The sequence below is a fragment of the Schistocerca nitens genome, chromosome 5 (genome assembly GCF_023898315.1).
Source record: "Schistocerca nitens isolate TAMUIC-IGC-003100 chromosome 5, iqSchNite1.1, whole genome shotgun sequence".
In the NCBI taxonomy this organism is placed as follows: domain Eukaryota; kingdom Metazoa; phylum Arthropoda; class Insecta; order Orthoptera; family Acrididae; genus Schistocerca; species Schistocerca nitens.
The window spans coordinates 410,002,956-410,014,969 of NC_064618.1; positions in this window are offsets into that span (position 1 = coordinate 410,002,956).

Consider the following 12,014-nt stretch of genomic DNA (forward strand, 5'->3'; position numbering starts at 1 on the left):
GATTTTCTTCATCAAAATACTGTATGAAATTTGCCCTCTGTACTTAAAACTACTGCATTAACTGTGAATGTATTTAAATACTTTCTTGTTGATGCGAAATTTCATTCTTTATGTTTGCTCTACATCGCGTCCAGACTGCCCCTCGTTTTAATTTAAGTCGAACTACTAGCTGTAATATTTAACAGTACAAACAGTAACTACTAGCTGTAATATTTAACAGTACAAACAGTATAAGATTCTCCCAATCATATCACCACCAAAATGTACTATTTTCAAAATGTGAGCACCAGAATGACTCATGTTAGCCAGAGTAACACGATAGCATTGTTTAAAAATTGTTGGGTGGGCTTGTTGCAGTTAAGCATTACCGCTAAAGTGAAAAGTTTAAGAAGGCCCGTCCACACATAATGATCCATCTGTGCAAATGTCTGTGCACGAAAATCACTGCAAATGTGGTGTGTTCACATGACATACAGAGATATATTTCTAGACTGGCAATACCTTATAGAGTATCATTGGTGTTACTGAAGCCAGTACTTCGATCTCATTGCAGAATTACTATTCTAAAGATCGTGTAAACCACAGTATATGTAGCCTTACTGATAAAACAGTCGTAAAAATATGGATAAACTGATATAATTACGTTAGCTTTAGTGATAGTCAATAAATTCGTCATGTTTGGCTGTAATTTTTCCTGCATCAGATGTAAGACACAAGAAAGGGACATGTCACAGAGCATGAATAAGTAGAAACATCTTACATATATTTGCATTTGTACTGTGCACAAGCCTAAATAGTTATACTACACTCATTATTCTTGATGGGACATCCACAACTGTTGATATCCATCATTAATGATAAAATCTGTTATAGTTGCAAAAATTATTTATGTTTGTGAAGTTGACATCAGTTTAACTGGAGAGTTGAGGAGGCTTTGAGAAGAGCTGTTTCTTTTGTATTCCCATCGTAGGAAATAGTCACCTCAAGGAAGCCTCCTGTTCATGAAGGTGCAGGTGATAAAACTTTTTCCACAGCAAAGATAGAATGATTATTCAGAGTGAGTTAGTATACAGCAATGCGAAGAAATTTTTCAGACCATCTGGTATAGCTTAAAAGGTTAATAATGAACGAAATGCTATTTATTTTCTGTAAGAGGTAGCAGTCAGTCTTCATTTGTGTATTAATGGCTATGAAAGTTAAAAAAGTGTAAGTACAAAAAGCTTATGTTATTCTTTAGTATTTATTATGTTCTGATACCTACAGTAATGAGTCATGTCGCTTTAGTTGTGTTACTTTAGTTGTTAATATGTTACCAGTTCTGATCAGCTTTGCTTTTATTTGACTAGCAAGCTCATTATAAAGGTGCTCCTATAAGTAGAACATGCTATTTGTTATTAATGGCAAGTGTCTTTGTTCATTTGGATCTTCTTATGAAAACTAATAATAATGAACGAAATGTCATTTATTTTCCATAAGTGGTAGCAGTCAGTCTTCATTTGTGTATTAATGGCTACTAAAGTTAAAAAAGTGTAAGAATAAAAATCATGCGTTATTCTTTAGTATTCATTATGTTCTGATACCTACTGTAATGAGTTGTGCTGCTTTAGTGGTGCTACTTTACTTGCTAGTATGTTACTAGTTCTGATTAACTTCGTTTTTCTTTGAATAGTAAGCTTATTATAAAGGAGATCCTGTAAGTGGAACATGCTATTTTTTATTGATGACAAGTGTTTTTGTTCATTTGCGTGTTCTTATGAAAACTAAAGTCTGCTTTAATCGTTGTCATCTAGTAGGTTTGATGAGGTCGGTTATTATCAAACAAGGACTCTACTGTTTGGTGATATTTTATCCATATTTTTTATTTTTTCATTTCAAATTTCAGTAAAATGCCACAAACCCAGTATCCATTCTTTAACACCACACTTTCATGACACATACTTCACAATATGCCATGCCATAACACACCAACTTCCATCATACTACTCCATAACTTACTGATAAATTAATATTTGATATGCACAAATCAACAACTGTGAAGATAATACAAAAAGTTGCAGATCTGAGATATATCGATCTTTATATCTAAAGTGTTTCTTTCACAGTTAAATAATTCTTTTATAAATGGTTACCTAATAAACTGTGTAAATACAAATAATTAGAATAATTTTAAATTATGATTAGAATTTCACATTGGATTACATATTGATCTAGTGTTGTTTTTGTATATCAGTTCTGTTTATAAAAAGGCATGAGAATGATTTTGGTTTTTATACATACAATTTTGATTTCGTTGGATTGTATAATGAATTTAATGTATCATATTCCACAATATAAGAGGAAGGCAGGAACAGTGAGCAGTTCCATTAAAATTTTCAGCGATGAAGTCTCTAGCATATCTACCACCTTAAAATTCACTGTGCACACACAGACAAGAAACAGTAGATTGATCAAACAGGTGTCTCAAATACATTTCGTGCATCAGATTTGCAGAATTCTTCCATTCAAACGCTACAATTTGTCTTCACAGATGTGGTTGGTTTCCACAAATATGAGCAATTTTGCTCACATGTCTAACTTCCATATTCACACAAATCACAAATCTGTGCAAATATGCTGTTCACATACAACAATCTGTCTGTATGGATGTGATGTGGGCAGAAATTTGCACAGACTAGTTGTTGCCTGGAAGTGGGTCTTTACACTTAATGTCAGATAAAGACTATCTTTGTCTCTCTCTTTCATTTCTTCTCCTTCTAAGAACAGTAAGGTCGTTAAACACACTAGTGTCAGTTTCATTTGATACTTTTGCACAAGCAGGAATATATATTTCCATTGTGGTTTTAATGTACGATTACAGTCACTAGTGTGCATTTGTCTAGTTCTACTAGAAAAGGAAATTCAGCAACAAATGTATTATACACTTCAATGATGATTTTTATATTCAGCAAAGCAATACTCCAGTGCTTTGTGTAATTTAATCTTTCTTTCAGTCTCACAAACAAAACAGACTTGCAACATATTAACTAATGTACTTTTTCACAAATCTAGTTCACTTTCTTTCAAAGACAACACTGCTCAACAGCCATTTTCCATCTGGCATATGCTATATCAATTAGTATGTGCCGGCCGAAGTGGCCAAGCGGTTCTAGGCGCTACGGTCGCAGGTTCGAATCCTGCCTCGGGCTTGGATGTGTGTGACGTTCTTAGGTTAGTTAGGTTTAATTAGTTCTAAGTTCTAGGGGACTGATGACCACAGCAGTTATGTCCACAGTGCTCAGAACCATTTGAACCATTTTGAACCAATTAGTATGTATTTTGGCATGTAGTATCCAGATCTAGCTATCAAACGTTTCTAGCATATAAATTTTTTGTGTTTTTAAGGTACTTTATTGTTTATTTTCTGCATTTTGTTGTTTATATTTGTTTTGTATACATGTCTTATTTTTATTTATTTATTTATTTGTGACACAGGAATGCTAGGAGATCTACAAACCATCACTAGATGGGAGGTGTGATAAAGATTATAAACTTTACTGATGTGATGACGAAGTAATACCTACTATTAAAGAGGCTTTATGATCTAGAGCATGTCAAAAGATGTGTGGTGCAATTCTCATCATACTTACCTAGGTCCAACAGTATATTATGAGTTTTTGTTACCTCGGTGACTTTTTCTGAGAGATAGTGGAAAGTTGTGGAGTTTAAAACTTACAGTTAATAACAATGAAAACTGGCAAACATATTTGTCTAAACCAACCCAACTATGTTTGATGTATGTGTAAGAAATTCACCTGAAATCTCAAAGAAAACAAATCGCTGATTTAGTTAAGGAGGCATATGAGCTGTTTTTGATTATCCTGTTGGTGATCAAGATACAGATTTTGCACCTCATATCACCTGCATAATCTGTACTATGGCTTTAACTGAATGAATGAAAAGAAAATGCCGAGCCATGCCATCCACTGTTCCAATGGTGTGGTGTGAGCCTATAGACTGTTTTTCAGGCTGTTACTTATGCCTCATAAATACTTTAGGGCATTCAGCAAAACTAGACATGAAATAAAATATCCAGCTATATCATCAATGTATTTACCTGTGCTTCAAGCTCGTGGGTTGCCCATTTCTGTCTGTAACCTGGAAGCCACAGTATCAGATCCAGCTTCAAATGAATCAGAAGGTACTGAATGTGTAGAAGAGTTCTGTCCTCCTCCTCGAGATACTCCCCCTCAGCTCTTTGATGACAAGGAACTAAACAATTTGATTCGTGATCTAAGGATTTTGAAACAGTGAACTGAATGCTTGAGGTCGAGACAAAACAATGGAACCTTCTAGCGCCAGCGACAGCTATTTCCTGTTTTGGATCAAGAGGTACTTCCTTTGCTCAGTATGTCCATATGCAGAATTCAGTGTATGTGTGCAGAGATATCAATGGTCTGATGATGCAGGAGTAGCCACTATTTATTGACTCCAGTAAAACCAGTTTCAGAGCTGTACTACTGCATACTGGCAGTACATACCAATTGGTGCTTTTGGTTTATGCAATAGATATGAAAGGAACTCCTTGAACAATGGCCTTGCTGTTAGTTGATCACATACAAATTCCATGAATGGCAAGTTTCCTGTGATTTAAAAGATATTACATTACTCGCAGATTTGCAGTCCTGCTGTATTAGCAGGTCCTTTGCCTCTCCATTTTCTGCGATCCACTGCTTCCTTCTTAAGGCTGCTGTATATTGTACCGTCCATCAGGTCATCCAGTATCTGATATCTCCTCCTTCCTCACTTCCTTTTCCCTTCTACATAACCTTCTAAACGTGTTTTTATCAGTCTGTCTGTAATATGTGCCCAATCCAATTCCCAATTTCCAATTTGCAGTATGAGTTCACAAAATACTGCTGTTTTTTGTGTATGCGAGGCAGTGTGACACCAAGAATCACTACAGTCAATGAATGTATGTAAGGAAATGATATATTACTGGAAAGAATAACATGAGCAACTCTCCATTGGTTGAGCCAATAAAATCATTTTTATCTCCTTTTCATCTAAAGATGGGCCTCATGAAGAACTTCATGAAAGCTATGGATAAAGGAGGTTCAACAATAAATAACCTGAAAGAAAAGTTTCCTAAATCGAGTGATGCAAAGCTGAATGAAGGCATATTTGTTGGACCACAAATGAGAAAACAGCTGAAAGATCGAATCTTTGATGCCAGTCCCAAATGTGTCGAAATAGCTACTTCAGTCTCTTTTAAAGCAATTGTGAAGGGCTTTATGGACAACCGATGATCTGTTGGACAGCTACAAGAACATGGGGCATAGAGTGTCACTTAAAATCCACTTTTTATATTCCCATCTAAATTTCTTTCCAGAAAATTTGGGTACCATAAGCAATGCTCAGGGTAAGAGCTTTCACCGAGACATCTGTGGAATGGAACGCCATTGTCAGGCTCACTGGCACACTCCAGCAAAGCTGGATGCTGGTGTCTTGTTAAGTAGAGTGATAAAACAGCAAAGAAAAGAAAAGCATCATCGTCACGTTTTTTCGAAGATAAAAGAAGATTAAAGTTGAAAATATATTGTGGTCTAATATAGATCTTTCTTTGGCATAATGCCCATGTGCATATACTAAATAGTATTGTGTTATAAAATTCTGAATGTGTATTACCTGTTTGTTTTAATACTCTTTCACTAGTAGTATTTTTGTTCTTCTGTACATCTAGGTAATGTGACGTGATAGTTACAAACTGATTTATAGTCAATTGTTTTAAACCTAGTGCTGGTCTGGAGCAGGTGACAGAGGATTTAGGATCACTTTGCAAAGATTTCACTAAGGAAGACACCGTGGTTATAGTAACAGTATTGACAGAGATCCTGGGTACAGTATAGAGTGTGACTTGGCGAAGATTGCATCAGCATCGAAGCATACTAGTGTTGAGATTGTATCTGTTCTTGGGCGCCATGACCAACCTCATTTGAAATCTTCTGTCAAGAGAGTTAATTTGGAGCTGGAACGGCTGCTCATGTCGGGTGCGGGGTCACACATTGGTGTGGTTCATGTTGATTCTCTCAGTAGGTGGGATTATACTATGCATGGCCTTCACCTCAACAGGAAGGGGAAGGGTAAATTGGCTGGGGAAATAGCAGCAAAGTTAAAGGGGGAGGCACTGTCATGAGTGATAAAATACCAGTGGTTATAGGATTCAGAAAAGACCCTTTTTATGGTAGGGAGGACAGAAAGAAAGCAAATTTTAAGAGAGGTTAGAACTGAGACCAACCTTCAGTTTGAGAAAGAAATCAAAAAACATAATTCCAGCTTATTACATCAGCATAAACTGCCATTGGTTAAGAATTTTCAACCGTCAGCAGATATTTTAACTCCACCCAATTTTAACTCAGTCAATGTGAAATTCCAGCTATCTTTATTGCATCAAAATATTCGAGGACTGAGAAATAAAATTAATGAATTAACTATCTGCATAGATGAATTAAAGTCTTCAAACCCAGCTGACATAATCTGCCTCTCTGAACATCATGTGACCACTGGTATAGAACTTTTAAGTGTTACAGGGTTTAGGTTAGCATCTCACTTTTGTAGATCAGAAATGGATAAAGGAGGAGTTGCCACATTCGTCAGGAACTGTCATAAATTTAAGAACATAGACATTCATAAATTTTGCCTAGAACAGCATATGGAAGCATATGTAACAGAATTAGAATTTCACAAAAAATCCTTCATAATATTAAGTGTATATAGAGAACCTGCAGGTAACTTTAATCTGTTTGTAAACCACCTTGAAGCCATTCTGACCCATTTAACAACCAAAAACAAAGAAATAGTGCTTGCTGGTGATTTCAATGTAGATTTCCTTGAAGACTCTCCCAATAAGAACTTATTTGAGTTAGTAACACTATCATTCAACTTAATTCCCACTGTAAAGTTCCCCACTAGGATAGCCACTTGCTCACAAACAGCCATTGATAATATCTTTATAGAAAAGTCCAATGAACAAAATTATATTACAAAACCAATAGTCAATGGCCTCTCAGTCCATGACATGCAGTTCCTTCTGTTAAATGTTAATACTGAACAGGATATAAAATCTGTTAAATCTGAGCTCAAGAGGGTAATCAGTAAGCCAAAAATTGATTATTTTAGGACACTCCTCAGAGACATTCACTGGACTGATATTTACAGTGCTCATGGCATGAATGAAAAATATAACATTTTTACTAATAAAGTGCTTACCTTATTCGAACACTGCTTTCCCCCAAAACTTACCAAGGTTAGAGCAAAGTCTACAAAGAAGCAATGGATTACTCGAGGAATAGGGGTATCTTGTAAAACAAAAAGAAAACTGTATCTGTCAATCCGAAACATTGCCAATGTTGATGCTATAGCACATTATAAGAAATACTGCAAAACATTAAAGACTGTAATATGGACATCAAAGCAAATATATTACAAGGAAAAGATAGTCATATCAGATAACAAAATAAAGACAATAGGGGATATAGTGAAGGAGGAGACTGGTAGAACCAGACATGAAGAGGAACAAATAGCATTAAGAGTAAATGATACATTGGTGACAGATGTGTATAGTGTTGCAGAACTTTTTAACAAACATTTTATAACTGTTACTGAAAAGATGGGGTTGTCAGGTTCGGTAGATTCTGCTATGGATTACCTTAGACCAGACATTTCAAGTAACTTCCATAATATGAATTTGACCCTCACTACCCCAACAGAAATAATGTCCATCCTAAAATCTTTAAAATCAAAAACATCTAGTGGGTATGATGAAATATCAACAAAGTTAATTAAAGAATGTGATTCTGAGCTAAGTAACATATTAAGCTCTCTGTGTAACCAGTCGCTTATCAGTGGAATATTTCCTGAATGGCTGAAATATGCTGAAGTTAAGCCACTGTTTAAGAAGGGATATAAAGAAATAGCATCACATTTCCACCCAATTTCACTGTTGCCAGCATTCTCAAAAATTTTCGAAAAAGTAATGTACAGTCGTCTCTGTAACCATCTTATCTCAAATAACATACTGTCAAAGTCACAGTTTGGATTTCTAAAAGGTTCTGATATTGAGAAGGCTATCTACACTTACAGTGAAAATGTGCTTAATTCGTTAGACAAAAAATTGCAGGCAACTGGTATATTTTGTGATCTGTCAAAGGCATTTGACTGTGTAAATCACAATATCCTTTTAAGTAAACTATAATATTATAGTGTAACAGGAAATGCTGCAAAATGGTTCAAATCTTATATCTCTGGCAGGAAACAAAGGGTGTTATTAGGAAAGAGACATGTATCAAGTTATCAGGCATCATCCAACTGGGAACTAATTACATGTGGGGTCCCACAAGGTTCCATTTTGGGGCCCTTACTTTTTCTTGTGTATGTCAATGACCTTTCACCAGTAACATTACCAGATGCCAAGTTTGTTTTGTTTGCCGATGATACAAACATTGCAATAAATAGCAAATCAAGTATAGTCTTAGAAAGATCAGCCAATAAAATATTTGTGGACATTAATCACTGGTTCCTAGCCAATTCTTTGTCACTAAATTTTGAAAAAACACACTACATGCAGTTCAGAACTTGTAAGGGGTGTACCAAGAGTATATGTCTAACATACGATGACAAGAAGATAGAAGAAGTGGACAGTGTTAAATTCTTGGGACTACAGCTTGATAATAAATTCAACTGGGAGGAGCACACCACAGAACTGCTGAAGCGTCTTAACAAATCTCTGTTTGCAATGCGAATTTTGTCAGACATAGGGGATATAAAAATGAAAAAGCTGGCATACTATGCTTACTTTCATTCCATAATGTCATATGGGATTATTTTTTAGGGTAATTCATCAAGCCAAGCTAAAGTTTTCCAGGCACAAAAACGTGCAGTAAGAGTTGTATGTGGTGTGAACTCAAAAACTTCCTGCAGAAGCCTGTTTAGGGAAATAGGGATACTAACTACTGCTTCCCAATATATTTATTCCTTAATGAAATTTGTCATTAAAAATATATAACTTTTTCAAACCAACAGCTCAATTCATGGAATCAATACTAGAAATAAGAATAATCTTCACAAGGATTTAAAGTCACTTAGTCTTGTACAAAAAGGTGTGCATTATTCAGGAACACACATTTTCAATAACTTGCCAGCAGCCATAAAAAGCTTAACAGCCAATGAAATTCAGTTTAAGAGAAGCCTAAAGGATTTATTGGTGGCCAACTCCTTCTACTCCATTGATGAATTTCTTAGTAAAAGCAACTGATTTGTATATAAGTACAACATAACTTCTGCACAATTTCAGTGCAGTAATGTGTTCATTGAAAATTTGTGTGTGTGTGTGTGTGTGTGTGTAAGTATAATCTAACTTATGCACCATTTCAGTGCAGTAATGTGTTCATTGTAAATAAGTATTACAGTAGTTGTATTACATGTTTATTACCTCATAAATAAATAAAAAACTTTTTTATTTTAAATTCAGTGCATTAGTATTTGTAAAATGACTCTTAGTGTTCATTAAAAAATGACGATCATTCCAATTGGGACCTGTGGAATAGTACATTAGCTTATTTGTTTTAGTTGTAAATATTTGTCATGTATTGTTGTTTTTCTGACATGTTCCACATCCTGGAGGACCTCCTCACTACGGATCAATTGGAATGAAAGTAAATGTAATCTAATCTAATCTGAAGAGCGAGCGAGCGAATCCCCACTCTGCCAACCCAGTTACGTCACAGGGCGCTTCTACAGGCCGTTTCACAACGTAGTGCCGGTTGCCGCGGCGCGCGATTTAAATCTGTGGCGACGCCGTGTACAGATACGTCTCGGCTGCCTTTATTTTTAGACAAATGCATTAGGACCATAAGGAATGCAAAACACGATAGCTTTTTTCGAAACACAACGGTAGAGTAAATAATATTAGTATAACAACGGAAGTCAGTATTCTACTGCAAACATAGAACCGAATGCCTGTTCATGTGAATATATGTTCCTCTATTGCTATTCGTAAAACGAACTGCACATAATGCAATCAATCTGTAGAATTTAAGACTTGTTCTTACTTTGTGTTCCTACTGAAAGCTAGAAGTTTTTTTTGAAGGATTGTATTGAAACTTAACAATTCTTGCAACATGAAGAGTGGCAAAAAAGTAGTGCAAATCGGACCAACACACAAAATTATAAATTTCTGCTTACTTTTTAAACACTGTCTTCGTAAACATGTCTCAAAAGTATGTGTACATGCATATGGCTATTTAATCTGTTGTCAGTTATCAAAAAGGTTACATGTGTTTTGGTAGCATCAACGATTATTTGTTTTGTATAAAAATAGAATAGAGAATCTGTATTAAATTTTGTTGTAAGAATGGAAAAAAATGTATGAAATTTTTAGAAATGTTGAATATTGCTTTTGGTGAGCCTGTTATGAGTAAACCAAGGGCATACAAGTGGTATAAACATTTCATAGTGGGTCTTAGAGGGCAGCAGTTTTACAAGTATGGATGAGATTAAAAATGCACAGTTAGAAGACCTGCAAACTATCCCGAAGAAAAAGTTCCTAAAGTATTTCAGGAATTGGAAAAAGCACTGGCATAAGTCTGTAGTATGCAATGGGGAATATTTTGAAGAGTATAACATTGCTGTAGACTAACAAATAAAGTTCTTACTAAAAAACAAAAGTTAATATGTAAGTGCATCTCTTATGTCAAGCTTTCTGCTTAGACGTCCAGAGTCGGGGTATGTGTTTCGAAGGAAATTTCAGCAGTGTTTAGAATAGCTATTGCACACATGTTCTAAGCAATATGTCTTAGAAACGGGTGAATAGTGACCGAGATAGATATTTAGTGTTCCATCAGCGTCAAAGGCTTTACGTGATTTTGAAACTGTCTATAACGATGGGTTTCCTCACAAAATTATTAGTTTTCCTTCGTGGCAATTCCAGTAAACCATGCGACTTATTTCCGCGTTCTTTCTTTATGCATCCTATTGGGATGTTCACTGGCAGAAATATTCTTCAACTTGTTACTCTTCTTGTCAGCAGCAGAGGTAGTCATTTCAATGTTCTCGATAGTTTTGTAAACTGTTTGACGAGAACGTCTACGGTATCTTCTGTAAGGCATCGTGGCAGCGTTCAATGCAGTTGCCCGTGCAGCAGCAGCAGCGCGAATGAGCAGGCTGTGGCCTGTTCGCTCGCTTTCACACGCGCAGAGCGCGTGACCTTCATTCGGACTTAGCCGATTTCACAGTGCCAGCCGGGCGTTATCCCGTACGGGCGCACTAGTAATACTAGGCGCGCCCGTACGCTGTTTGTCAGCCCAGTTTGCGTAAATTACAGCCGTTTGGTTGGGAGTGGTAATATTAGCTAACAGTTCTTTAGGCTTTGGCTCTTTAACATACGCTGTACTAACATTAGAGACGATCGAACGCTCGTAACTCCACAAATACCTCCTTTTCTTCGTCTTCTGCACATTTTCTTGCAGTGCTAGACGATTATCCATCACTTCCGGATATCGAAGTATATCAGTAAGTACACAAAGTTAACTGACACTGGCAACTAAGATCCCACGAACAGAAACGACGTATATCACTGCACGCCGATCTACACCGCTAGACAGGTAACGGGCAACTGATTTTGGGTGCCCCTGTAGTCCAGTGGCAGCGTTCTTCCGGGAAAGGCCACTTCCCCCACCAAAAGCGCTGCTCGCTCTTGACTTTATAGACAGACTATAACAGTCGATTCAGCAGTCTAGAATTAAGACATTTCACTGATTTACAAACGAAACACAGAAATTTGTTGACTAGTGTAATTAGGGCATTTACATATATTTTTGTTTCGTTGAGAAAAAGCTTCCAGCACTCTCACTGCATGAGCCAAACTAAACTGTAGTTTGAAGTGATAATAAAGTGGCCATTGATATCTCATGTGAGCACTCAATTACATAAATAAATTCTCCTTTAAACACTCATACATTCACTAGCCATTAAATCTATGG